Genomic DNA, 10,247 nt, shown 5'->3' with positions numbered 1-10,247 from the left:
ATTTGTGATGTTAAAATGGGGTCTGGAGACAAAAAAGGTTGGGAACCACTTTATTAGTTTATGATGATTTATTTAAAAAAAAAAAAAAAAAAACAGTTTTAGGTGATTTGAAGCATTTCTAATGTTAATTTTGCTTCGGCTTCAAGGGGGCAACCCACCATTCTCCAATGCCCCCCCTCCTTTTTTTCCCCATGTTTTCTGGATCTGCCCCTGCACTTTTACCTAAATAAAGGGTCTGAATACTTTTCCACCGTTGCATTGCAGTGTAGCGGGGTTTAAGATGATATTTGCGTGTGTGTTTTAAGCATCATGTTATAAAACCGCTTTAATACATTGTATGCAACCCACTGACAATAGCAGGCCTGTTTTATCAAATCGGACGTTAAGGTATTAAGCATAAGATGTACTAAATCCTCCATGCTGAGCTTTAGATAACATAATCCTCAAAATTATGCTTCAAAATAAATTTAGCTCACTGCTTTATGTAAATAATATACCTGTGGATGCTGCGGTTGTGAATGCAGAGCAATATTTAGAGTCTGTCACTGCGGGTTTTTTATTTATTTTTTTACTTTTTCTTTGCGAAACTAAAATGAGAGGTGAAGAATTGAACCCGATCGCAAATTATGTATCCTCAGCCTATCTCTTAACGCGGAGGGAGGGACGTGAATTGCCCACTGACAGCCGTTCCCTCCATTTACTCCAACTGACAGCTTCAACATTTCTGACAGTGCACTTAGTGTCGGTGGTGGTTGAATTCATCAACATGCATCCTGTGAGATCATTTTCAAGACATGACAAAATTACCGACACGCCATTTCTCCATCGGCGGGGGGGGAGGAAACGGCGATAACAAATGAACGCCTTCCCGCCTGCCCCTTCGGATGCTGCAGCCAGATGCAGAAGCCAGATGCACACAGCTTGTCTGCTACCTTGCCGCTTCAATAACTCTCATTACGGTAATTGTTGCTTAATGTTTTCATAATCTGCTGCTTACAGGAAACTGTTTTCCTTTTTCTAATACCATAGTTGCCTCCCCACGGTCCTATTTAAAGTGCTGTTTTTATTTTATAATCTATCTTTACTTTCATTCTTTTTTTGTGTTGTTTTTTTTTTTTTTTTCAATATTCATGCCCCTTTACAAGATATGGAAAAGATTCTTGGAGTGTCTTTGAAACTGGACCCTTTATGGTCAGGGGTCTCAAACTCCTTTTGTTTCATGGGCCACATTCAGCCTGATTTGATCTGAAGTGGGCTGGACCAGTACAATAATAGCATAATAACCTATAAATAATAATAATAATGATAATAATAATAATAATAATAATAATAATAATAATAATAATAATAATAACAACACCGGGTTACAAAAACATGTTTTTTGCAAGTTGTGTAGGTTTTTTCAACTGAATTAGGACCATTTTGCACCGCTAAATCCAAAAATGACATCTGTTTTACCCAATCAGGTCAGGTTTTTTTGCTAATTTGATTTTGAAAAATTTGATCTTCTCACAATCTGCGCCCAAACTTTATTTTGGTCACCAAGTTTAATACCAAAACTAGAAGCACTCGGAGAGCGCAGACCTCCGCCAAGGCTGATCAGTGGGCCCCCCCACGCCAAGGAGGTTATGTTTTTGCCAGGGTCTGTCTGTCTGTCTGTCTGTCTGTCTGTCTGTCTGTTTGTCTGTCCGTTAGTGTGCAACATAACTCAAAAAGTTATGGACAGATTTTGATGAAATTTTCTGGTCTGCGCCCCCCCCGTGGGCCCCCCCACCCCCGATCACCACCAAAATTTAATAATTTCTTCCTTATCTCATTTCCAACAAACCTTGAAAATTTCATCAAAATCTGTCCATAACTTTTTGAGTTATGTTGCACACTAACGGACAGACAAACAGACAAACAAACAAACAAACAAACAAACAAACAAACAAACAAACCCTGGCAAAAACATTACCTCCTTGGCGGAGGTAATAAGATTGGTAAGCACACTTTATGAAAATTGTGACTTGATTCCTGTTAGGTACAATGGTGTATTCACTGCAGATGTAGCAGAATATGTCAGGCTTATTTTTGCAAGATCTTCTAGTCGAAGCCATTTCATTCACCTGTAATATTAAAAAAAACAATCATAAATTGGCAAAAGTAAAATCTTCAGAACTCGTTTATTGCAAGAAATATGAAAGAATTTTGTATCATATGATGTGAAAATGCCCATAAATGTAAGCAAAAATGTTCAAAAGCCAATATGTAGCATAGTTCAGAAAGTTGACCTGATTGAGCAAAATTAATGTGATTTTTGGATTCAGCACACCAAAATGATCCTAAATCAGCTCAAAAAACTGAAACAATAAATTTGTTGTTGACCAGTGTAATAATAATAATAATAATAATAATAATAATAATAATAATAATAATAATAATAATAACAATAATAATAATAATAATAATAATAATAATAATAATAATAGGCGACATGGTGGTGCAGTGGATAGCACTCGTACCTCACAGCAAGAAGGTCCTGGGTTTGATTCCAACACCAGTCTAGGGGGGTGGGACCTTTCTGTGGTTGGTTTTTCCAAATTGCCCATAGGTGTGAATGTGACAGTGATTGTTTGTCTTTGTATGTCAGCCCGGCGATGAACTGGTGACTCGTCCAGGGTGTACCCCACCTTCACCCCTATGTAGCTGGGATGGGGGGGTTCAGAAAATGAATGAATGGATAATAATAATAATAATAATAATAATAATAATAATAATAATAATGATAATGATAATAATAATAATGATAATAATAATAATAATAATAATAATAATGATAATAATAATAATAATAATAATAATAATAATAATAATAATAACTGTACTTACATAGCGCCTTTAAAAACTCAGTTTACAAAGTGCTTTGACAGACAAAGCAAAAGTGCACAACAGCAGAATAAAAACACAGCAAACTAGAAGTACTCGGAGAGCGCAGACCTCCGCCAAGGCTGATCAGTGGGCCCCTCCTTCCATCCACGCTACAATATATTAAGTTGAACAAAGTAATTTACATTGCAAAAGATTTTAATTTAAATCAAATTGGAATTGAGTATGATGAACTGATGATATTAAGTCTAATGATTACACAAAACAATTGGCATTGCAACAAATTTAAGTTCAGCTAACTTGGCATTTAGTGTGTTGTATTTAAAATAACAATTCCATTCAAATCAAGCATTTAAGTTTAATACACTCAAGTTTTCATTACTCATTACTGAAAGTTTTTAAGGCAACTGGTTTACTCAAATTTTTTAAGCAAACTCAACTTATCTGGTCTTACAGTGTGACTGAAAATCTTTGGTGCCTGTTCACAATCAGATCACTACTGATCTCAGAAATATGCTTTATAAATGATGAATTCAGTATTTGTTAATCCATAACTAATGTTCTTATTAATGATGAGTAAAACATTTATAACTGTGCTTATAAACCATATATTAATGAGTATTCATGTCAGAAATATGCTTTATAAATGATGAATTCAGTATTTGTTAATCCATAACTAATGTTCTTATTAATGATGAGTAACACATTTATAACTGTGCTTATAAACCATATATTAATGAGTATTCATGTCAGAAAAATGGATGAACAAATACTGAATTCATCATTTATAAAGCACAACTAATGTTCTTATTAATGATGAGTAAAACACTTATAACTGTGTTTATAAACCATATATTAATGAGTATTCAGGTCAGAAATATGCTTTATAAATGATGAATTCAGTATTTGTTAATGCTTAACTAATATTCTTATTCATCATGAGTAAAATCATTGTAACTGTGCTTATAAACCATATATTAAGTATTCATGTCAGAAATATGCTTTATAAATGATGAATTCAGTATTTGTTAATGCTTAACTAATATTCTTATTAATGATGAGTAAAACATTTATAACTGTGCTTATAAACCATATATTAATGAGTATTCATGTCAGAAAAATGGATGAACAAATACTGAATTCATCATTTATAAAGCACAACTAATGTTCTTATTAATGATGAGTAAAACATTTATAACTGTGTTTATAAACCATATATTAATGAGTATTCATGTCAGAAATATGCTTTATAAATGATGACTTCAGTATTTGTTGATGCTTAACTAATATTCTTATTCATCATGAGTAAAATCATTGTAACTGTGCTTATAAACCATATATTATTAGGTATTCATGTCAGAAATATGCTTTATAAATGATGAATTCAGTATTTGTTAATGCTTAACTAATGTTCTTATTCATGATGAGTAAAACATTTATAACTGTGCTTATAAACCATATATTATTAAGAATTCATGTCAGAAATATGCTTTATAAATGCTGAATTCAGTATTTGTTAATGCTTAACTATTGTGTCATAGTGTTTACTTATTATAGTGTTACCTGCTTATCTTCCAGCAGCTTCATATTTTTTTATTTTCATACAGACCAGGTGTTGTACTGAGCCATTTGTTGTTGTAAAAATGTAATAAAATCTAATAAAGATATTTGGGAAAAAAATAAAAATAAATCACGCCCCTTGCATCAATAATGAACCGGGAACCCTCCCAACTGGCTGCGTTCCTTGATCGAAGACGCTTTGGGGGCTGAAGGGGCTGCTGGTCTGAATGAGTGTTAAGACCATCAGAGAAAGGCCAATGTATTCCACTCGTCTGATTTAATGAGTCATTCACATGCCACGTTGGCACCGGCGCCCGGCATCTGGCACTTGGGTGGCCATGCACATTCACACAGTTTACTTACATTTCACCTTTGCCGTTACTCAGAATGAGTGATTGCCCACTTAGCCTTACCCTATGGGGCGTTTCCATCCCAAAAAAACACACACACATACATAACACTCTGAGTAATTTGCTCAGAGTGGAAATCTATTACGAGGTGGGAATGAACACTCCATTGCAACGTGGATTATGGAGCCAAAAAATGCATTATTTGCATTATTTGGGTATTTGTATTTGCCCTGGAGGATGAATTACCATTAAAACCTCAACCTAAAGATCCAACAATCACCCACTTACCACCTGTCAGCCTGTGATCAGATCTGAAAATTTCAGCACAAAGAGTATACAATAATACAGTAATATATTCATGTTTAGTCTTTATTTCTTGGGGCGTATACTTTTACTCTATGGGGCACTTCCATCCCAAAAAAGTTCCCAGGTTAATTTAACTTGAAATTTGCTGCAATGTCAATTGCTTTGTATAATCATTAGACTTAATATCATCAGTTCATTGGACTCAGTTTCAAGTTGATTTAAATTAAAATCTTTTGCAATATAAATTACTTTGTATTACTGATGTGACGTTCATGAACGAATCGAATCTTTTGAACAGCTCTTTGAAATGAACAACGGTGTTATGACCCTGGGTCATAATTTGTCTATTTATATGTATATGTATATGTGTTTTCTGTTTAGTGTGTGTGTTCTCCCCCCTGTCCTGTAGGTGTGCTGTGCCCTTTTGTGTCTGTTTGTTTTGCAGGAAGCGGACTGGTGGAGGGTGATTGCCCGGCCCCTTTAAAAATGGCCCCGGAGCTTCCGTTCGCTCTCTCTCTCGCCTCCTGCCAGCTCTCAGCCCTGTGTTCTGTGTGTGACCACCAGTCTTCATGTGTTGCTGCGACAATTCGATTGTATATAGTTGTAAATAGTTTTTGTAAATTGAACATTTTTCTGGTAGGGGAGGCCGGCTCTTTTGTTTTCCCGTTTTCTCCTGTTCTTTGGTTAGGAAGTTCAGGTTAGTTTTCTGTATTTTATTTCTTGCATTTATTTTGAGTTGGTAATTTAGTTTGAACAGTAAGGAACATATTTTGTTGTTTTAGCTGCTCCCTCCCCTAACCCTTCCTTAGTTGTTTAGTAAAAAAAAAAAATTGTGAATTTAGTTTGTGACTGATGTGTGTGCTTGGGAGCTGGGAGGGGACAAATTGAGCATATTATGTTCGCCCTGGTGAACCCCTAGACCGGGGCGTAACAACGGGAACCGAGTCTTTGTAAAGAGCCATTATTTAATTATTTATTTATTTTTAAAGACGGAGTGTCCAGTTGCCTGTCAATTTACCAACATACTGTTCTTGTTCTGAGAATTGCACTACAGTTCAGGTTTTGAAGTAATTGCAGTGATTAATCACTGTTGTGTTTTGTGCAATTTTTTCCATATGTTTACACACATTTATTGTTCTTGTTTTGAGGAAAATAAAATGTTATTTCATAAGAAAATGTTTTATTTTCTTCTTCATTTTTAGGCTACAGACTAGTCCACATTATGTACCGTGATGTTTTTTTGTCAAATTCCAGCATTTGCCTAATGTCACCTCTCATGTCATGCATTTAGCCCACACATTTGAACTGACTATTCTTTTTTACGGTAAGATAATATTTACTGCTGCGCCAATTAAACACCTTTAAAATGTAATGTCAATCATCACATGTAGCCTATTTAGTCATTAAAACACTGGTGTTTCAAAATAATGCAAAAAACATAAAAGAGCCAGTCTTTTGAATGGCTCTTTTCAGTGAACAGTTCCTGATTGAACGGCTCCCTTCAAAGAGCCAAAAGTTCCATCACTACTTTGTATAATTATTCAACTTAATATATTGTAACGTGACTGGAAGTTAGGTAGGAAGATAGCACACTGTAATTTGCCAGTACAGGAAGGGCTTTAAATTTGGCAAGACGTAAAGATTTACATACAGGGTGGGGAAGCAAAATTTACAATGAAGTGAACATTTAGTTGTTTTTTCTCAGCAGGCACTACGTCAATTGTTTTGAAACCAAACATATATTGATGTCATAATCATACCTAACACTATTACCCATACCTTTTCAGAAACTTTTGCCCATATGAGTAATCAGGAAAGCAAACGTCAAAGAGTGTGTGATTTGCTGAATGCACTCGTCACACCAAAGGAGATTTCAAAAATAGTTGGAGTGTCCATAAAGACTGTTTATAATGGAAAGAAGAGAATGACTATGAGCAAAACTATTAGGAGAAAGTCTGGAAGATACTATTAAAGAAGAATGGGAGAAGTTGTCACCCCAATATTTGAGGAACACTTGCGCAAGTTTCAGGAAGCGTGTGAAGGCAGTTACTGAGAAAGAAGGAGGACACAGAATAAAAACATTTTCTATTATGTCAATTTTCTTGTGGCAAATAAATTCTCATGACTTTCAATAAACTAATTGGTCATACACTGTCTTTCAATCCCTGCCTCAAAATATTGTAAATTTTGCTTCCCCACCCTGTACATTATCATTGTTTAAAAAGCATCTGAAAAGGACTTTAATTCATGAAAAAATGTAAGGCTGTGTATCACTTAATTTGTATTTGATGATTTGTAATGTGGATTACATTTTTATTGTTTTTACTTTAGTTTATTATTTCAGTTATACTGTATTTTTTAATTCTTTTTTTTTTTTTTTTTTTGTGTGTGTGTATTGTTCCTTTCGAGGAAGGTATTCATATAAGCCTTCTTTTTGGCTTCTAACCTCTCCTGCACAATTTTGTTACTTGTTTGAATGTTGTTTTTTCTATTGCTGTTTTTATTTTGTGCAAATAAATTAAATTAAATTAAAATTTGAAAGGATAGTTAATAGATGTAAACATTTTGATCGTTTAATTTTACTTTTTTCGCTCTAAAACATAGAGGAAAGCTTGGAGTTGACATTATTTATATATTATTATGTTATTAGTTCACCAGTTTGGCTCATTTCAGATCAAATTTAGCTGAATCTGGCCCATGAACTAAAATGAGTTTGACACCCCTGATATAAATTATCCAGTAGACTGATGTTTTAACAACTCAAATTGCAGGATTTTGCCACGAGAACATAAAACTACACTTATACAAAAATAGATGTTACAGACTAAACCAGAACCCTAATGCACAGTTGCTGAATATCTGTAAATCCATATAAAATAATCATGTTAAATTCAGTCTAATGCAGTTAAAATGTCAGCAGTATTTTCAGTGAAAGAGTTGAGTTTTTTGCTCTTCATGCCACATGACTTTGCTTATTAACATGCATGAAAACACGCTCGGTGTGAAATTGAACATTTACAGCGACTGTGTGCTCTTTATGTTACCAGGTCTTAATTAAGTGTAGAGTTATATTAAAAGCACTATAATTAAACATACTTTATGCTCCGGGGTTTTAAAGAAACACTGCAGTATTATTAAAATCTGTATTTTTTCTTTGATATAAGTATACAATACAGCAGCGAACAAACAGGATGTGATCTCAAAAAACCTCTGATCTAAAATATTTAATACCTTTAACCCAGGGGTGTCCAAACTTTTTTTAAAGAGGGCCAGATCTGATAATGTGGAGATTGACAGGGGCCAGTGGTCCCTCCCTTTTTTAAACAGTATAAATTACATATAAAAGCGATAATTTTAAAAACAACTTTATTTTCATTGTCAAAATATCATTTTTTTAAATGCCAATGTAACCAAATCTAAGCCACTCAGGTGTGAACAAATTAAAAAAAAAAAAAATTTCTGCCATCCTTTCACATCTGGAGTCATATAACAGAACAAACTGTGTGGAGTATCGTAAACGTCCAAGAAGTTGATAAAAATCTTAACCCCACATTCATTTTAAACATGACTTATATGAGTAATCATTACTCATATATTACTCAGTAATGCAAAGTCTGTTAACATTTAAGATGAAAACATATGACTCTTACGCTTGTCTTTCACAAAATCATTCAGAAAGTAATATTTTGTGTCACATCTACAACTACATAACACCAGCAGTTAGAGGCAACTAACCTGGCAACTTGGTAGCCTGCCTTGGTGGCGAACTCACTGAACTCCCAGGTTCACATGAAGAGTCACTGTTGGGAGTTTAAAGCAGCTTGAACTTGCTTCACTTTTTCAGAACACTCACTCCCTGCTAGCTTGTCGTATGCGCTAGCATGTTTTGTCTGCTAGTGTCTCTTTACGTTGAATTCCTTAAACAAGGCAACAGTCTCTTGACAAATTAGGCAAACACAATCACCTCGATTTTCAGTGAAAAAAAACTGTAATTCCCATCTCTCCTGGAAGCGGCGGCCCTCACTGTCAAATTTCGTTTTTTTATTTACAGGCGCCATGGTTAGAAATTAGCGAAAAGGGTTCACGGCAAAGTCACAGAGCCAGATAGAGTTAGAGTGGTGCTGCCACCATGAGGTGAAAGGAGAAACTGCATTTTGAACCTTTTATGATTCATGTACTCTGTTCAACAGTCCAAGTGGGCCATAAATAATACATTATAAAACCGAAGCTGTGGGCCGTAGAAAATCTGACCGCGGGCCGTGATTGGCCCCCGGGCCGGACTTTGGACATGCCTGCTTTAACCTTTAATCCGATCAATACATTAAATAATTCAGGTTCTGGGGTTTTCATGGTCATCAGATGTGACTTATTTGGATGTTCAGAGGCTCTGTAGTTACCATGGAAACACCGTCATCTTCTACAACATTAATTCACTGGATCAATGACACTATCTTTTAGATTCACTTAATAATATAATTTGCTGAAAATGTCACTATTTCTCCACTTATCTCTGCTTTTATATGATAACTTATAATTTACGCTGAGCTTTTATGAATGTCAGTGAATGGAATATTACAAAATACACAATTTTCATAGAAAAATGCAAGATGTAGAGGATAATATAATAATTGGTGATAAATCACTTGCGAAAGGTTAAGGACTTTTTTTTTTCCTCTTTTTTTTTCATGAATTCAAAGACATAATAAAGCTGAAGTAGTCATGTACAGTAGACCAGCTTCTTAATCTATTCTTTCAAGGTTGGTTTTTCTTTCAGTTTAGTGTTAGCCCATTTTACATACATAAGTACTCTCATTTTTAGATTTATTCCGAGAAATTGACAATTTTCTGTTTAGTTTTCATTCAGCCTCAGTTTTTTTTAAGGTTTTATCAGAAAAGTTGTGATTTAGAGGCTGAAATGTGTTGGACGAAACAATGCAGAACATCAAACATGAGTCACAAAAACACTGTTTATTAAAAATCCCCTGTTGTGCAAAGACATTTTATTCTTCTGCACCATGAACTATTGACACTAAAATTTGGTTCATGTTTTTATTCATGTTTTGTTCATTTTTATTTTTGTGAAAAGGGCTGGCTTTACTTTAACCTTACACACTGTCTTCACTCATGCAGACTAACAGCCACATGTAAATTACTTAATTTTAC

The sequence above is a fragment of the Sphaeramia orbicularis genome, chromosome 13, assembly GCF_902148855.1.
Source record: "Sphaeramia orbicularis chromosome 13, fSphaOr1.1, whole genome shotgun sequence".
Lineage (NCBI taxonomy): Eukaryota > Metazoa > Chordata > Actinopteri > Kurtiformes > Apogonidae > Sphaeramia > Sphaeramia orbicularis.
Note: the sequence above shows the minus strand (reverse complement) of the source record.